At 39.2% G+C, this 20,221-nt stretch overlaps 1 pseudogene; it reads left to right on the top strand.

The window, feature by feature from the left end:
* Positions 1–17,891: 17,891 nt before the first annotated feature.
* LOC144655690 (neuropeptide Y receptor type 1-like) lies at positions 17,892–19,306 on the top strand (annotated as a pseudogene).
* Positions 19,307–20,221: the final 915 nt, after the last annotated feature.

Below are 20,221 nucleotides of genomic sequence, written 5' to 3'. Positions count from 1 at the left end.
GATTATTACATTGCCATCCCTGAAGTGAATCGGGTCGCACAAGGGCAAACGAGCCAGATTACTTAAACTTGGGCGAGACGCTACTTGCTCCGAAGGAGGCAAGGGGCCAACAAAGGGAGGGCTCCCTGTGGAATGTGCCGCATCTAGTCTTGCGGAGAACAAAGGAGAATTTACCTAAAACTCCATGAAAGCCGAAACAAATTCCCGAAAGAAGTAAAAGGGAACCCAACCCTTTGTTGACCCCAGGCTCCGAACTAGGTCCGAAATTGAGACACTGAGAAGGTCCCCCCGAGGTCAACAGGGCCAGGGGGGAAGGTCCCACCCCAAGGCAAAAACAGACAAGTAAAAACAAATATTAAATGATCTGTATTTAAGACGAAAAGCAAATTTTACAAATAACTGAGTTGCATGATGTACCAAAGAAATCATTACTGATAGACGCCCACATAATCTTCTGAAAAAGAACAGCAATGAAAACTATGCTACGGCTCTCCTGGCCGCTGGCTCTTCTGGGACCACAAGCATAGAACACTCACTGAGTATACTAAAAACTCTCTCAACCGCTGGCTTTCCGAACGGTACAAGCATAATAAACTCAACTTACTGTGTCACACAGCTCTCCGGGCAGCCAGCTGCCCAGGACATGCAAGCATAGCGAACGTTAACTGAGTCAGAAATTCACAGACCTGCAGGCTGTTGACCCTTCAGGCCATACAAACATAGCGAACTTAAAATCTATTTCACAGCACTCCAGGCTGCTGGCACTCCGGGCCATACTCAAAAAACATTTCACAGCTCTCCAGGCTGTTGGCTCTCCGGGCCATACTCAAAAACCATTTCATAGCTCTCCAGGCTGTTGGCTCTCCGGGCCATACTCAAAAAAACATTTCACAGCTCTCCAGGCTGCTGGCGCTCCGGGCCATACTCAAAAAACATTTCACAGCTCTCTAGGCTGTTGGCTCTCCGGGCCATACTCAAAAAACATTTCATAGCTCTCCGGGCTGTTGGCGCTCCGGGCATACTCAAAAAACTTTCCACAGCTTCTCAGGCTGTTGGCTCTCCGGGCCATACTCAGAAAACATTTTACAGCTCTCCAGGCTGCTGGCTCTCCAGGCCATACTCAAAAAACATCTGACAGCTCTCCAAGTTGTTGGCTCTCCGGGCCATACTCAAAAATCATTTTACATCTCTCCAGGCCATACTCAAAACATTTTACAGTTATCCAGGCTGCTGACTCTCCGGGCCATACAAACGTATAAAACTTAAAACATTAAAACATTATTCAAAGGCTCAAGACCGCTGACTTTGAGGGCAAATTTGCTTTGCGGTTTCCCAGGTCCCACGCGCTCGCCACGGGATAGCAACATAGACTACATGGAAACATGGACATTTAAACCACAACAGAAGGGCAAACGCAAAATACGAGACAAACAAACCCAAACAAACGAAATTCAAAAACAAAAATATGCAAATAAGGGATCCCAAATGAAAGAACGTGCCCCATGAGGATAAAAGCTGACAAGCAGCGAACTAATAACACAATATGACAAATAATTGGTAGAAAACACAAAAGGCAATCGCGCTGCATGTAGACAGAATAAAATAACGATTAAAACGGAAAACCAAACCAAGAAACGTAAAGCGGGCCAAAAGGTAAATTTCCCGGACCCAAAACTGCATGAAATCCCTAAACCGAAAGTAGCGAGCAGTAAACACCATTTGAAAAATAAGCCAGACATGAAAGCACGTGGGAACGGAATAAGCAAGCGAAACGACAAAACCGTGGCCCGACCCGCGATACAAAAACCTTACAAGACGGAAAATGAAAAACACAACTGAAAAAAGTACCTCTTGTTCGACCACGAGGGCCGGAGCGGGCTCCACAGGCACAGCAGGTTAAAAAGCCGGGGCCGCCGGCAAAGCTGGTTAAACGTCGAGCAAGACGGGCTGGTGGCGGTCATATGCAAAGAAACTTTGAAACGTCACTTCACCGAACTCCGTTGAACTGGCCACGAGGTGACTGAAACTGTGATATTTGAAGCGGAGGTCGCAATGCATCATGCTACTAACGCGCAGGCACAACACAACTTAAGCCATTCCCGCGTGACGGGCTAATTATGTATGCAGTGAGAATAGTTTGTTCTCGTTCACTTCAAGACCTTTTTCTTTGATATCGGACTCCCTTTCGCTAGAAACAGACAGAAAATATTTGTGTTGTTTCGAAAAATGGTTTCATAGCTCAAGTTTAAGACGGAAAAGCTTTTTGTAGTAGCGTCGACGGAACTGAAAAGCTTTTTCGCTTGCGGGAACACAGCGGGTGATCCCGATCGGTCAAGATGGCTCCATCTTGACCGCTCGGGTAGCCAATCAGAGCACGGGATTCGTTTCATCTTGACCGCTCACGGAACTAGTCATAAAATAAGGCAGCATATCGACCTCGTGCTGGATTATTCTGTCTTACTTGGTTAGCGAGTTCCTAATAGAACTCATGTTATGTCAGAGCAGCATATCTACCTGGTGTTGGATAAATCTGTCTTACTTGGCTGGTGGGTTCGTTATGGAACTCATGCTATCTGAAGGCAGCATATTGACCTCGTGCTGCATTATTCTGTCTTACTTAATTTGTGAGTCCCTTATGAAACTCATGGTATCTGAGGGCAACATATCGACCTCGTGCTGGATTATTCTGTCTTAGTGATTGGTGAGTTCCGTAGGGAACTCATTCTATCTGAGGGCAGCATATCGACCTCGTGCTGGATTTTTCTGTCTTACACCGGCCAGTTTGAGACTTGAAATGGACAGTTCGTGTCTTTTTGAAAAACCACCATCATAAGTTTTATTCCAGCTCCAGAAGAATTGAATTAGAAAATGCTTCATGAGCCACTAAAAATGACGATTTTGGGCCCTTGTATTGAAATAGCATCATGAAGATTAAAAATTATTTTCACTTCTGTTCAAGCAATTCTGGCCAGTTTGAGATTTGAAATGTACAGTTTGTATCTTTTTGAAAAAAAAAATCCATCACCTGGATTCATCATGATATTCACCACAGGTGCAATGGAATCGAATAATAAAGTGCGACATGGGCCACTGAAAATGACGATTTTGGGCCTTTGTGTTGAAATACCACCCCTAAGATTATAACTTACTTTCGCTCCTGTTCAAGCAAATCTGGCCAGTTTGAGACTTGAAATGTACAGTTTGTATCTTTTTGAAAAACCGCCATCACGTGGATTCATCATGAGTTTTACTTCTTGCTCCAAAAGAATCGAATTGAAAAATGTTACATGAGCCACTGAAAATGACGATTTTGGGCCCTAGTGTTGAAATACCACCACGTAGACTAAAGCTTATTTTTACTGCGGTTCACGGAAATTCTGCCAGTGTGATACTTTAAATGTACAGTTTGGTAAATTTTGAAAAGCCGCCATCACGTGGATTCAGACTAATTTTCACCCCAGGTCCAAAAGAATGGAGTACGAAAGTATTTCATGGGCCACTGAAAATGACTATATAAGGCCCTTTTGTTAAAATAACACTACGTATATTTTAGCTTATTTTCACTACTGATCAGCAAATCCTTCCAGTTTGAGACTTAAAATGGCAGTTTGGGTCTTTTTTTTTTTTTTTAAAAAAAATCTGCCATCACGTGGACTCATCATGCTTTTCACTCTGGGCCCAAAAGAATCGAATAAGAAAGTGTTACACGAATCACTGAAAATGACGATTTAAGGAGGCTCGATGTAGTTTTTTAAGCCCTTGGGTGGTCGTTTTGAAAATGAAAACTATCTAGGAAGCTAACGTTCGATTTTTGCCAAAATACACCATAATGATCAAATATGACCAAAGTTTAATTTTTTTATTGGTCACTTAGTCACAAAGGTTACCATAGCAACGATTGTCGTTTTCTTTTGTTTTCAAAAAAGCTTAATTTTCTCGAAATCTAGATTGACAATTGGTATTTATTTTTTAGACAAAATTTCAGAAAAATCTGTAAGAGCATTTTAGAGTTATTCAAGAAAGAATTTTTATGTAACTTCTTGCAGTCCTATAATTGGCAGTCGATATATTTTGCCAAAACAAAGCAAAACCTCTCTCGCTTTTAGTTAATGGTCTTTGATGGTGTAAGTATTTTTATTTCTTTTTGAATAACTGCGTTCAAATACTACGAGACAATTTAAAGGCATCTTTTTCACATTAAAATGGAATATTTTTGAACATTTCATTCTTGATTTCCTTGAAAACGCTCTTACAGATTTTTCTAAAATTCTGTCAACAGTTAGTTAATCTACTAATCTTAAACATATCAAAAAATGAATACCAGTAGTCAATCTAGATTTCGAGAAAATTAGGCTTGTTTTGAATCAAAAAGAAACAACAATCGTTACTATGGTAACCTTTGTGACTATGTGACCAGTAAAAAATTAAACTTTGGTCATAAATGATCATTGTGGTGTATTTTGGCAAATATCGAACATTGCACGAGGCAAGCACGAGGCAAGACGACGCATTGCCTCGTCTTGATTTTAATAGAAATAATAATTTGGTTGGAAAAATAATGGTCAGAAAGGCCAGGCACTTGAAACCAAATTAATGCAATCTCTGCATCTCTAGGTTAAAGACATGCCTGTACGAACTCTAATGTGTGTTTTCTGGTCGCGTCACATTAGCATGTCTTTTAGGGATTTATAAGATGTATAGGTAAGAGAAAAACTTAAAACAAAACTGAAAACAGAATTATCATTATCATGGCACAAGTATCACTTACCATAATATCTAAAAAAGCGACGAGAAGTATCATTTTAAGCTTGACCGAGATTTAAGAATTGCTTCATAAAAATGCTCGAAATAGCGTTTCAGAGCTTCTATATTTCAAATTATCTGGGGAGCTCATGCCCCCAAACTTCCCTAGCGGCGAATGCCTTTGACGCTCGGGTTTGCCTCGTCTATGTCAGAAGTCTGGTTACGGCGCTGGAATTATTAAACAAAGCTACACGAGCCACTTAAAATGACGATTTTAGGCCCTTGTGTTGAAATACCACCACGTCGATTAAGGCTTATTTTTACTCCCGTTCAAGGAAATCCTGCCAGTGTGAGACTTTAGATGTACAGTTTGGGTATTTTTGAAAAGCCACCATCATCTGGATACAGACTAATTTTTACTCCAGGTCCAAAAGAATGGAGTACGAAAGTGCTTCATGAAAATGACTATAATAGGCATTTTCGTTGAAATAACCCCACGTCTATTTAAGCTTATTTTCACTACTGATCAACCAGATCCGGCCAGTTTGAGACTTGAAATGGACAGTTTGGGAAGTTTTGAAAAACCGCCATCAGGTGGATTTAGACTAATTTTCACTCCAGGTCCAAACACTTGAAGAAGAAAGTGCCACAAGAGCCACTGAAAATGACTTTTTTGGGTTCTTGCATCAAAATACTGCAACGTAGATCAAAGCTTATTATCACTCCCGATCAAGCGAAACCGGCCAGTTTGAGCCTAAAAGTGTACAGTTTGTGTCTTTTAGAACGACCGCCATCACGTGCAGCAATTGAAAATGACGGTTTTAGGCCCTAGTGTTGAAATACCACTACGTGGCTAAAAGCGTTTTTTTCACTCCGAATCCAGTTTTAGATTTGAAATGTACAGTTTGGGTCTTGTTGAAAAACTGCCAACACGTTTATTCAGACAAATTTTCATTACAGGGCCAAAACAATTGAATAATTACCGCCATCACGTGGATTCATCTTAATTCCTACTCCAGGTCTAAAAGAATCGAATGAGAAAGTGCTACATGAGAGACTAAAAATGATAATTTTAGGCTCTTGTGTTGAAATACCACCACGTTGATTAAAGACTATTTTCACTTCAGGTCCAGCAAAACCGGCCAGTTTGAGACATGAAATATACAGTTTGGGTCTTTTTGAAAAAAAAAAAAAAAAACGGCATCACGTGGACGTATCCTAATTTTCTCTGCAGATACAAAAGTATCGTACGGGAAATTTATATTTGAGCCACTAAAAATGACGATTTTTGGGCCCTTGTGTTGAAATACCACCACGTGGATAAAAGCTTATTTTCATATCAGATCCAGCAAAACCGGCAAGTTTGAGACTTGAAATCTACTGTTTGGGTCTTTTTGAAAATCCGCCATCACGTGGACTTATCCTAATTTTCACTCCAGGTCCAAAAAAATCGTACAGGAAAGTGTTACATGAGCCAATGAAAATGAAGATTTCGGGTCCTTGTGAAAAACGCCAAAACTTAGATTAAGGCATATTTTCATTCCTGATCCAGCAAAACCGGCCAGTTTGAGACTTGAAATCTACAGTTTGGGTCTTTTTGAAAATCTGCCATCACCTCGATGTATCCTAATTTTCAATCCAAGTACAAAAGAATCGTACAGGAAAGTGTTACATGAGCAAATGAAAAAGACAATTTTTGGGCTCTTGTGTTGAAATACCACAACGTGGATTAAAGCTTATTTTTATTTAAGATCCAGCAAAACCGTCCAGTTTGGGACTTGAAATCTACAGTTTGGGTCTTTTTAAAAATCCGCCATCACGTGGATTTATCCTAATTTTCACTCCAGGTCCAAGAGAATCGTACAAGATAGTATTACATGAGCCACTAAAAATGACGATTTTTGGGCCCTTGTGTTGAAATACCACAACGTGGATTAAAGCTTATTTCCATTTCAGATCCAGCAAAACCGTCCAGTTTGAGACACTTGAAATCTATAGTTTGTGTCTTTTTGAAAATCTGCCATCACGTGGATTTATTTTTAATTTCACTCCAGGTCCAAAAGAATCGTACAGGAAAGTGTTACATGAGCCACTGAAAATGGCGATTTCGGGTCCTTGTGCAAAACACCAAAACGTAGATTTAGTCTTATTTTCACTCCTGATCCAGCAAAACCGGCCAGGTTGAGACTTGAAATCTATAGTTTGGGTATTTTTGAAAATCCGCCATCACGTGGATTTATCCTAATTTTTACTGCAGGTCCAATAGAATCGTATTACTTATTGACTGAGTGGGAGGGCCGGACGGGAAAATATTTGGCTCGAGGTCAGGACGTACGGACCGAGCGCAGCGAGGTCCTTGCGTCCTGACCGAGAGTCAAATATTTTCCCGTCCGGCCCGACTTTACTCAGTCAATAAGCGTTTTATCATGTGAATATTGTTTTTTTTTTATTTTTTCGATCTAGCGAAAACGTGTTCATGGCAGCATTTGCCTCGTTTCGCGCGAATTTTCAAGGAGCCAATGATTTCACGCCATTAGTTTGGAAAGCCAGCAAAGTGTATTTGAACAAGTTCACAACTGCAAAGTACAAAGATTCATAAGCATTTTACAATCAAAAGTTCTGTTTTCTGCTCGATACAAAGGAATTTTAAATCGAAGTTCTTAACTGTTGATCGAAGGAATTGTTTGAAATGCACAAAGAGCGATTTTAAAAGAAATTTCACGCAAGACGTTTGCTTATCCTCTTCGTCTAACGACTGGATAACATGGCGGCGACGTTTCTTCGAAGCTGAAATGCTAAGAGCTTGATGGCTGGTGGCTTCGGGAAGTACAAGGTTCTGGATGTTTAGGACGCCAATACTTGCTACCGAAAATAAGCTACTTGCTGGCAGGGAACCTTTGACGTTGCTGCAACTTGGCTGAGCTTCATGATTTTCCTTCGGTGTGTTTGGGTTCGGTTTCGGCTTGGCGTTGTTGTTTTCCTTGCCACTGAGTATTTCGGACATCTGGCGTTGCTGCTCTCTCGATGCCACGGCATAGCTATCCAAACTCTTCAGGCTCTTGTGGCCACTCAGTTGGGCCACAGTGTTGTGACTGACACCAGAATCCGGAAGGGTCTTGATCCATGTTTTGCGTACTGAATGGTTGGTAAATTTACCGCTCGTCGACATCGGTAAATCTTTCGTAGCGCTGGTAAGGAACTTGCCAATCTTGTTTTTCCCATGGGGCTGTTAATAAACCAAATTTGATCTTTTGGTTTTCGTCGGTGACGAACAGCTAGGAAGAATGGGCTCTCTGGTGATTTGGCTTCCTCTGGTCTCCTGTAAACAAACTCTTTGAAGCAAGACACTGGACATTTTCTGTCGCCTGTTTCGTACGCCTTCGGGCGGAAAGATCTTTGGTGTTCGTTTTCGTCGCCGTGGCGGGTCTTGCCTTCCCTCTCCGTTGTCCACTCCAGGTATTCTTTTCCACTAGCTTCATCTTTTTTCAAATCGATGTCACCAAATTTCATCTGTCTTGCTTCGTGTCTCGCCCGGTGCCCGAATTGGAGCGTCAGCAAAAACCACATCGTTCGTGAAAGTACTTCTGGAGCGTAGATGCCAAACTGATTTTCGTCAAAGATCCGCTCAACTCCATCGTTTGTCACGGGAACTGTGGCGTTTGGCTTGTTCCCTTTTCCCTGCTTCCTGAGTTCACGACGCATCGATTTTAGGACTTCTCTTAAGACCTTGAAATCTTCGTCCTTCAGGGTGTTTATCTTTGCGTTGTTGTCGTCCAAGTATCGCTGGATACTTCGCGAGAAGGAGGACATCGTGTCAGGTTCGTACTCTGTGTTGTCTTTTTTCTTTGCATTGATATAGAAATTGCATAGGAGGCTGTCCAGCTCATCCGGCGGAATTTCGAAGACCTTCCGTCTCTCGCCACATTCACTGATAAATCTTTGAAAAACGTTCATGTCATAGCTTGTTTTTTTTTGACAGTGCTTGCTTGTTGTTGGCTTCTAATAAAATTGTGAACTTCTTCATTGGTGAGAAGTTTTCACTTTTTTTTCTTCGTTTTCGGAGAGAGTTGGAACTTGAAGAAACTCTGCATCGGATAGTTCACCTGGATAATAAAAATTCGCTGTCAAAATGTTCACTTTCATCGTCCATTTTTCAAGAGGAAAATTATTAATACGGCAACAAAATGTTTCAACTCGCATCGATCAGTGGCGGGGCCGTTCGCTTTTCTAGCGGGGCCGTACGCGTTTTCCCGACCCTGTCACTTGACGCGTACGTCCCTCATACGGGCCTTTTTTTTTCATATGGTTTTCCAAGGAAATTGCGCGCGGGTCCGTACGGGTCATATGATAAAAGAAAGTATTACATGAGCCACTAACAATGACGATTTTTGGGCCCTTGTGTTGAAATACCACAACGTGTATAAAAGCTTATTTCCATTTCAAATCCAGCAAAACTGGCCTGTTGAAGACTTGAAATCTACAGTTTGGGTCTTTTTGAAAATCCGTCATCACATGGACTTACCCTAATTTCACTCCAGGTCCAAAGAATCGTACAGGAAAGTGTTACACTAGCCAATGAAAATGACGATTTCGGGCTCATGTGTGAAAATACCACCACCTAAATTTAGGCTGATTTTGACTCCTGATCCAGCAAAACCAGCCAGTTTGAGACTTGAAATTTACTGTTTGGGTCTTTTTTGAAAATACACCATCACGTGGATTTATCCTAATTTAAACTCGAGGTCCAAAAGAATCGTACAGGAAAGTGTTACATGAGCCACTGTAAATGATGATTTCGCGCCCTTGTGTGAAAATACCACCACGTAGAGTTAGGCTAATTTTCACTCCTGGTCCAGCAAAACCGGCCAGTTTGAGACTTGAAATCTACAGTTTGGTTATCTTTGAAAATCCGCCATTATGAGGATTTATCCTAATTTTCACTCCAGGTCCAAAAGAATCGTACAGGAAAGTGATACATGTGCCACTAAAAATGACGATTTTTGGGCCCTTGTGTTGAAATACCACCACGTAGATTAAAGCTTATTTTCATTTCAGATCCAGCAAAACCGGCCAGTTTGAGACTGCGCGCAAATCTACGGTTTCGGTCTGTGTGAATAAATGGTATCACGTGGACTCATCCTAATTTTCTCTCCAGGTCCAAAAGAATCGTACAAGAAAGTGCTATTTGAGCCACTGAAAATGACGATTTTGGGGCCCATGTGTTGAAATACGACCACGTGGATAATAGTTTATTTTCATTTCAGATCCAGCAAAACCGGCCAGTTTGAGACTTAAAATCTACAGTTTGGGTCTTTTTGAAAATCTGCCATCACGTGGAGTATCCTAATTTTTACTCCAGGTCGAAAAGAATCGTACAAGAAAGTGTTACATGAGACACTGAAAATGACGATTTCGGGCCCTTGTGTAAAAATAGCACCACGTAGTGTTGGGCTAATTGTCACTCCTGATCCAGCAAAACCGGCCAATTTGAGACTTGAAATCTACAGTTTGGGTCTTTTTGAAAATCCGCCATCACGTGGAAATATCCTAATTTTCACTCCAGGTCGAAAAGAATCGTACAGGAAAGTGTTACATGAGCCACTGTAAATGACGATTTCGGGCCCATGTGTAAAATGCCACCAGGTAGATTTAGGGTTATTTTGACTCCTGTTCAAGCAAAACCGGCCAGTTTGAGACTTTAATTCTACTGTTTGGGTATTTTTGAAAATCCGATAACACGTGGATTAATCCTAATTTTCACTTTAGTTCCAAAACAATCGTACAGGAAAGTGCTACATGAACCACTGAAAATGAAAATTTTGGGCCGTTGTGTTGAAATACCACCACGTGGATTAAAGCTTATTTTCATTTCGAATCCAGTAAAACCGGCAAGTTTGAAACTTTTAATCTACAGTTAGGTTCTTTTTTAAAACATGGCATCACGTGGACTCATCCTATTTTCCTCACCACGTCCAAAAGAATCGAACGGGAAAGTACTATTTTAGCCACTTAAAATGACGATATTTGGACCCTTGTGTTGAAATACCACCAAGTTGATTAAAGCTTATTTTTACTGCTGGTCCAGTAAAACCGGCCCGTTTGAGACTTGCAATCTATACTTTGGGTCTTTTTGAGAAAAATGGCATCACGTTGACTCATCCTAATTTTCACTCCAGGTCAAAAAGAAATGTACGGGTAATTGTTACCTGAGCCACTGAAAATGACGTTTCTTGCCCCTTGTGTTGAAATACCGTGCACCACGTTGATTAAAGCTTATTTTCACTCCAGGTCCAGCAAAACCGGCCAGTTTGAGACTTTAAATCTACAGTTTGTGTCTTTTTGAAAATCCGCCATCACGCAGATTTATTCTAATGGTTCTCTTTGAAATTCTGCCATCACGTGGATTTGTCCTAAATTTCACTCCATGTCCAAAAGAATTGTACGGTAAGAGTGTTACATGGGCCACTTAAAATGACGATTTTTGGGCCCTTGTGTTGAAATACCACCACATGGATTAAAGCTTATTTTCATTTCAGATCCAGCAAAACCGGCCAGTTTGAGACTTGTAAATCTACATTTTGTGTCTTTTTGAAAATCCGCTATCACGTAGATTTATCCTAATGGTTCTCTTTGAAATTCTGCCATCACGTGGATTTGTCCTAAATTTCACTCCATGTCCAAAAGAATTGTACGGAAAAAGTGTTACATGGGCTACTTAAAATGACGATTTTTGGGCCCTTGTGTTGAAATACCAGCACGTGGTTTAAAGCTTATTTTCATTTCAGATCCAGCAAAACCGGCCAGTTTGAGACTTGAAATGTACAGTTTGGTTCTTTTTGAACATTCGCCATCACGTGGATTTATCCTAATTTTCAATCCAAGTCCAAAAGAATCGTACAGGAAAGTGTTACATGAGCCACTGAAAATGATGATTTTTGGGCCCTTGTGTTGAAATACCACCACTTGGATTAAAGCTTATTTTTATTTAAGATTGAGCAAAACCGGCCAGTTTGAGACTTGCAATCTACCGTTTTGGTCTTTTTGAAAAAATGGCATCACGTTGATTCATAATAATTTTCTATCCAGGTCCAAAAGAATCGTACGGGAAAGTGGTACATTAGCCACTGAAAAATGCGATTTTGGGCCCTTGTGTAAATATACCACGACGTAGATTAAAGCTTATATTTACTCCGGTTTAACCAAATCCGGCAAGTTTGAGACTTGAAATGTACAGTTTACCCCTTTACCCCACGAGACTTGGAAGTCCGCTTATTGTAAAAAAAATACATATATTAAAATAAATAAATTAAGAGAATATTCTTATTCAATATTATCCTTTTGGTTGAAGGTCCACCATTTGTAGATTGGCGTGGTATATGTTGGATTAAATTCGGTGATTCTAGGTTATTTGAACGATACATTCTACCTAATGTCCGTCATTGATCTTTATTGTCGAATTGTTCGAAGTGCCATAAATATTCCTAGGCGCTACCAAAAAGGGAGGAGACTGAGTACTTGTTGGGCTCTGAAGCACCCAAGAATGTTGGAGCTTGCCACAGTGCTAATGCTAAGAGATCAACAAACCGCTTCTGGCTGATTTACGTAATTACCAATTGATACTGAAATGAAGAAACTTATCTTTTTTCCTGTCTTCCTTTTTTGTACTGCCGTCATTGTTAGCTAAATAACTTGTAAATTACGTTTCAAGGTTGTGTTTCGAAAAATACGATTTAAATTAAAAAATGTACCAGAACTATTGTCGTTGTTACCTTCATATTTACCTGCCTTTTTCCTAACCAACTGTCATCAAACGCACGAAATGCTGTCTCAGATAACCTATTTTTCAACATTTCCTTGGGGAGGATACCCCCAGACCCCCGCCTACGTTATCACGCCTGTTGCGCTAAAGATCTAGATTTCGCGCCGGAGGCGCTCATACGCACCCTTCTATGCAAATTACTGGTTACGGGCCTGTCACGATTTTCACAAAAGAAGCCTTTTTTGAAATAACACCACGTAGATTAAAGCATATTTTCACTCTGGATCAAGCAATTCCGGCCAGTTCGATACTTGAAGTGTACAGTTTGGTTCTTTTCAAAAACCGTCATCACATGGATTCATCTTAATTTTCTTTCTTGGTAAATTAAAGCTTATTTTCACTCCGGTTCAAGCAAATACGGCCAGTTCGAGACTTGAAATATACAGTTTGGGTCCTTCTGAAAAACCACCATCACTTGGATTCATCGTGATTTTCACTCCAGGTCCAAAAGAATCAAATAAGAAAGTGCTACATGAGTCACTGAAAATGACTACTTCAGGCACTTTTGTTGAGATACCACCACGTAGATTTAAGCATATTTTCACTTGCGACCAAGAAAATCTGGCCAGTGTGACACTTGAAATGTACAGTTTTGGTATTTTTGAAACACCGCCATCACGTGAATTCAACATGATTTTAATACAGGTCCAAAAGAATCGACTAGGAAAGTGCTACATGAGCCACTGAAAATGACGATTTTGGGCCCTAGTTTTGAAGTAGCACCACGTGGATTAAGGCCACTTTTTACACCGGTTCAAGCAAAACCGGCCAGTTTTGAGACTTGAAGTGTACAGTTTGGATTTTATTAAAAAAAGCACCATCACATGGTTACATTGTGTCTTTCACTCTTGGTCAAAAAGAATCAAAAAAGAAAGTGCTACATGAGCCACTGTAAATGCAATTTTATTCCCTTGTGTTGAAATACCGCCGTAGATTAAACCTTTTTTCACTCTTGATCAGGCAAATCTGGCCAGCGCAAAGTATAGTCTGGATCTTTTTAAAAAACCGCCATCACGTTGATTCAGACTAATTTTCACTGTAGGTCCAAAAGAATGGAGTACGAACGTGGTTCATGGGCCACTGGAAATGACTATATAAGGCGCTTTTGTTGAAATACCACCACGTATAATTAAATAATTTTAAAACTTATTTCACTCTAGATCAAAAAATCCTGCCAGTTAAAGACTTGAAATGTACAGTTTTGGTTGTTTTGTAAAACCACCATCACGTTGATTCAGGCCAATTTTCAATCCAGGCCCAAAAGAATGGAGTACCAAAGTGGTTCATGAGCCACTGAAAATGACTATATAAGGCCCTTTTGTTGAGATACCACCACGTAGATAAAGCATATTTTCACTCGAGATCAAGAAAATTTGGCCAGAGTGAGACTTGAAATGTACAGTTTGGGCCTTTTCGAGAAACTGCCATGACGTGGATTCGTCGTTATTTTCACTCTACTTCGGGAACAATCGAATAAGAAGTGCCACAATGGCTACTGAAAATGACGATTTTGGGCCCTTGTGTTAAAATCACACCACGTAGATTTAATCTAATGTTTACTCCTGATCAAGCAAATCCGGCCTGTTTGAGTCTTGAAATGTACCGTTTGGATGTTATCGAAAAACTGTCATCACTTAAAGTTTTCGTAATTTTCACTCCAGGTCTAGAAAAGTCGAATTCGCTGTTTTCACCGTTCCCATAATACATCTTGTTTACCCCCCAAAATTTTTGCATAAGCATTGTTTTCAATTTCTCTTGGGATTTACAGTGACGTGCAATCGTCCCCAGAGAAATTGAAAACAATGCTTATGCAAACATTTTGGGGGGTTATTTAAATAAAACAAGATGTATTATGGGATCGTGAAAAAAGCGAATAACAAAAGTGCTACATGAGCCACTGAAAATGACGATTTCTGGGCCGTTGCGTTCCATTCTCTATCTTATATCTTAAGGCATATTTTTACTCCAGCTCAAGCAAATCCAGCCAGTTTGAGAATTGAAAGGTGCAGTTCGTTTTTTTTTTTGAAAAACTGCCACCACGTGGATTCAGGCAAATTTTCACTCCAGGTCCAAAAGAATGAAGTACGAAAATGCTTCAGGCCACTCAAAGTGACTTTACTATGCCCTTTTGTTGAAATACTAGCACCGTTATTTTCACTACTGACCAAGGAAATCCGGCCAGTTTGAGACTTGAAATGTACAGTTTGCGACTTTTTTGAAACTACAGCCATCACGTGGATACATCATGATTTTTATTCTTGGTCCAAAAGAATCGAATAAGAAAGTGCTACACGAGCCACTCAAATTGACGATTTTGGGCCCTTGTGTTAATATACCACCACATAGATTTAATCTTATTTTTACTCCGGTTGAAGAAAATCCGGCCTGTTTGAGTCTTGAAATGTACAGTTTGGGTCTTTCTGATTAACTTATATCACGTGAATTCAGACTAGACTAATTTTCACTTTGGGTCCAAAAGAATTGAGTACGAAAGTGGTTCATGGGACACTGAAAATGACTATATTAGGCCCTTTTGTTGAAATACCACCACGTATATTAATTTTATTTTCCCTCCTGATCAAGCAAATCTGGCCAGTTTGACACTTTAAATGTGCATTTTGGGAGTTTTTGAAAAAAACGGTTATCACGTGGATTCATCATGATTTTTACTCCATGACGACAATTACGAGACACAAAATAATGATTTCGGGCCCTTGTGTTGAAATACCACCTGGTAAATTGAGGCATATTTTCACTCCGGATCAAGCATATCCGTCCAGTTTGAGAGTTAAAATTTACAGTTTGGGTTTTTTTTAGGACAAACCGCCATCACCTGGATTTATCATGATTTTCACTCCCGGTCTAAAAGAATCTAATACGAAAGTCCTACCAGAGCCACTGAAAATGACGAGTTCGGGCCGTAGTGTTGAAATACCACAACTTAGATTAAACCATATTTTCACTCCAGTACAAGCAAATCTGGCCAATTTGAGATTTGAAATGTACCGGTTGCGTCTTTTCGAAAAACCACCATCGCGCAGATTAAATTTAGACTGATTTTTAACTCCAGGCCCAAACGAATTAAGTACGAAAGTAGTACATGAGCCACTGAAATTAACGAATTTGGGCACTAGTTTTGAAATAGGACCACGCCGTAGATTCAAGCTTATTTTTATTTTTTCTGTTGTGCTGGAATAGTGATATAAAACAAGCTAAAACAAAATCTTCTTTATGGAAATGTGCTTAACGTTTCTCAGTATATTCAGTAGCAATTTCACAAAAGGAAAAAAAACTTTCGTTTCTAAACCTATATAATCTGATGTCGATTGTGGCGCGACATTTCGATATCTGTGACTCGAGTTCTAAGCTAGTTCTATCTACGCCATCTTGAGGGCGAGAAGACGTGCCTGCGATCTTTATCAAGGTATAGAGACATAAAAACGCCGTTTTTATCCTTTAAGTATAATAGAGCAAGATGTTGAAATAATCAAACACATCCCACCTTAAAACAACGAATTCAAGTATATACTAGTTGCGCTTAATGCCGGTAAAACCGTGCGATCTAAATCGATAGACCCATTTTAAAAATTGTCGCCATTGTCATCTGTTGTCTGAGGGCGACACTTGAAAAATGATAAAATTATATGAAATTCTGAGAAGTTTGGAACCTTTGGTAAAAAGCTGCAAAATTGGTACTGAAATTAAAATTTGAAAGTTTTCTATGGAAAAAGCCTCCTTTGTAGCCTATGTTCGTTTTCGTAGTTTTGACAATAAAATAAAAATGTCTCTGTAATGAGACCTATAATCCCTCATTAGACACTTTTTTATCTTTAAAGTCGCTGCATGCAGTGATTTCATCCATACACCATTAGGTAATTTAATTGTGTTAACAAATTCTTCTTCTGGGTGACAAAAATTAACGTGGCCATTTTTGGAATAGGTCTATAGCACGTACGTACATTCAGGAACTTATTCTTAATTGAACAAACCATTAGTATTGATATACTAAGGATGACCGGTTTTGTATCTTGTTTTGAAAATTTTGCGAGCATTCTGAGCAGAAGCTTAATTTTGCGAGCACTGCAAACTTTTGATGGACCATTCATGACCCCTTACAGACATTTAACCGTTTAATGCATTTCACTTGTAGTTATAATAATACAACACCATGTTAATAACTTTTTTGTTTTCATTTGCGCTTGTTAATAGTACACGATCAGCGCTGCTTGTCAAGTTTGCAAATTTCATTATCTTATTTCCAATGTTCGCTTACAGAGCAATGTATAAAAATGCTCTGAAAATTCGAGGTAAATATTCATAACCCTACCATTCAACGGTCGAGTCTGAAGAGAATAATTGTTATAAGGGGGGTATAGTATATACAAAGAAGTGACCTCCAAAGTATCACAAGAAAAAAAATATGAGCACAAACTCCATACACGACCCACAAGCGACAGCTTTAATGTATATCGTGTATAAATAATTAAAAGGTTTTGTATTTGTATTGCATTGCATTGTACTGTATTGGATCATGTGGTATAACACTCCATGAAACTCCATACAGTGATTTCATCTTGACTTGATCTTAAGGTTAAGTAATTAACTTAATTACGTTGATAAATGCTTCTTCTTTGTGACAAAAATTAGCGGCATTCATTTTTGCAAACGTTTACTTAATAACTTAGAAGAACCAATTAGTAATTTTTGCAAAACCACTTAATGTGATATTTGGATAGCTTTTAAGGCGGTGGGTTTTACAAAATACAATATTATGTCAACTGGAGCGTAAATTAAGAAATAAACGACTTGGGCCCTCCGTTGTTCTGTTTTCTTGATACGCTTTAATAATAATAATAATAAAAAAAAAACAACTTTCCAATCACGTATTTTATAACACGACTGATATGTGAATATTGATAATATTATTATCATTGTTAGTATACACCCCAGCTTCTAGACACGTATGACATAATGCGGTTACACAAAAACATATTCAAGAAACACAAGAAACACCCTTTTGATAAAAATGCGAGTATTGATAAATTCAGCTTAACTAAAAATGTTGCACTCCTGTCACGTGTTATTAATAGCAAATTAAGAATAGGGTCCAGATAATTTACGTTAACAATACCGTGACACTCATGTCACCAATCACGTTTGTCCTTTCTGATAATATAACCTTGTTGACCAATCATTAAAACCAAGAAGAACATAAGCCTTGAAGTCAGGCCCCAATGGTCAGTTGACTTCACTGCTACTACAACTTCGTTGATCAGTCGATTTGATCAGTTATTTCTCTTCACAGATTGCTGTTTGAATTACAAGTAAGATGTTCGCCAACAACAGCTCAACAAGCTCCCCCGTTATTACCGTACTTCAAGGACAAAAGGAAGAAAATGGAACCTGTTCGCTAGCAATAGATCCAGATGCAATCATGATAAGTTTTGCTTCTATATACACTCTCATTTTGATTGCTTCAGTCGTGGGGAATTCTTTACCTTTCTATAGCTTCCCTAAAATCGAGTAGAATGACAATCAACCTTTTAATAACAAACATAGCAGCTTCAGATTTGTTGTTCTCCATAATTCGCCTTCCTCGTGAGATTGTGGTTCATATAAAAGAGTCGCCGGTTTTTCTGGTCCACGGATGGATTGGTCAGACCCTCTGTAAAATCTGTGCCTTTGTCACAGATGTTTCCATTGCTGTGTCTACACTGTCCTTGGTTCTAGTTACCGCTGATCGGTTGGTCGCCGTTGTATTTCCAAGACAATATCGTCGAATATCTGTAAAAAAGCGTTGGTTTTTTATCTTATGTACTTGGATTTCAGCGATGGCAATTCATTCTCCATATTTCTATACCTTCGAATTGGCTACAAAAAATGGCGAAACGTTTTGTATCACCAACTGGGAGCCGGCCTTTAATCACGAGCTAACTCATACCCGCTACTACACTGCGTTACTAGTTACTGTATTGATTGTGCCACTAGTAACAGTGTGCATACTTCAGACAATAATCTTGGTGAAACTGAGAGACGACAAAATGGCGCTTTTTCGTGCTGCTATCACCAATCGAAGGCACAAAAAGAAGAACAAAATGCTGCTAAAGATGTCTATTGCGATTGCTTCGGCATTTGCTTTGTGCTGGTTACCTTTTATTGCTTTTCAGTTCATTTATCTTTACTTTTCGAGCTTAATTCCACGTTGTAGTCTAGGTTTTGAAATATTTGGTCAGTTCGTCGTTCTTTTTTCGTTGTGTCATTGCATAGTGAATCCATGTATTTGCTTCACTTTCATACGCCGCATTCGTATTGGTTTAAAGTGCATTGGTTGAAAAACACAGAGAGCAAAAAATACATTAGGAAACGGATTTATATCATTTAATACAAGGAATACGGCGATATTTCTTCTATCGTATCAAATATCGAGTTTCAAAAGTTTGGTTTTACTTATCTTTTAACAAATTGATAACATCAAAGCCCTTGACGTTTGGCAATCACTACAATGGTTCGACATTAACACTTTCTTTTCAGTCTTTTCAGGGATCACGTAGCATATAGACTGTTGGCTATACCTCCTGATCTCAATGCTAGGGTATTGTGCGAAAGACTTTCCGTCTAAAAAAGTATATACCAACTCAGATGTTTTCACTGCCATTCTTTTTTAAATCAAAGTTTTTGAATTTTATCAACAACACACGAAGGACGCAACACATCGTGGTGTCAGAAAAAAAAGTTATGGCGTAAAGTATCACTCAGTGGTCGGTAATCACGCGTTGTGCGCGTTTACTCATTAGTTGTTAAGCTATAGGCGTAATGAGTTTTAATTTGGCTTCGATATCAATAAATTGTGCATGCATGCACGTTTGTATATCTGGTTGAGCATTTGATTAACCTTCATTCATAGAACACCAGCTTGTTTATGGAAAAGCAGCCATGAATGCACCCTTTCCCTCCTATCTCATCAACCGATTACTTGCGTGAATTGCTTTCTTCCATAGTTTATTGAGTTTCCCACCTCCTTCCTTACATGTCTATCAAAGTTGATCCAGGAAGTCGACTATATTTTTTCCTAAAATGAATCATTTTCAGTTAATTTATTGAAAATAAGAACCTGTTTCCTAATTTAGGCTTAAGAGGTTGTTTTATAGAGGGTGTCTAATTGGCGAGTTTTAGCCTAACAGGCTCCCAAAATTAGATTCTTACATTCATTCAAGCTCGTGCTTGTTTTTGTGTTTTTGATAATATAAATGTCCCTCTAATCCGTTCGGATCTGTAATCTCCAACTAAATCTGTAAATAACTTTTAAACCTCTGCATGCAGTGATTTCATCCATATCCCGTGAAGTAACTTAATTCTGTTAACAAGTTGTCCTCCTGGGGGACGAAAATTAAAGTGGCCATTTTGCAATGAGTCTGTACTGCCTGCACGTGAACCAATTCTAAATTGAACAAACCCCTTATATTGATATAAGGATGGAAGGTTCTCCGTATCTCTTTTTGAAATAGATCAAACGACAATATCCGTCTACCGGGGCGTCACTAACTGAACCACTAATACACATAGAACGTTTTAGAAAGCAGAAAATGAAAAAAAAAAAATTCTCATTACATCTGAGTAACCGAAATTTAATCGGATAATTCACTTAGTTTACTTATAATT

This window comes from Oculina patagonica, chromosome 5 (assembly GCF_052425735.1).
Source record: "Oculina patagonica isolate OP01 chromosome 5, crgOcupat, whole genome shotgun sequence".
NCBI lineage: Eukaryota > Metazoa > Cnidaria > Anthozoa > Scleractinia > Oculinidae > Oculina > Oculina patagonica.
The sequence above is the reverse complement of the archived record's forward strand: the minus strand, read 5'-3'. Positions and strand labels throughout refer to the sequence as shown.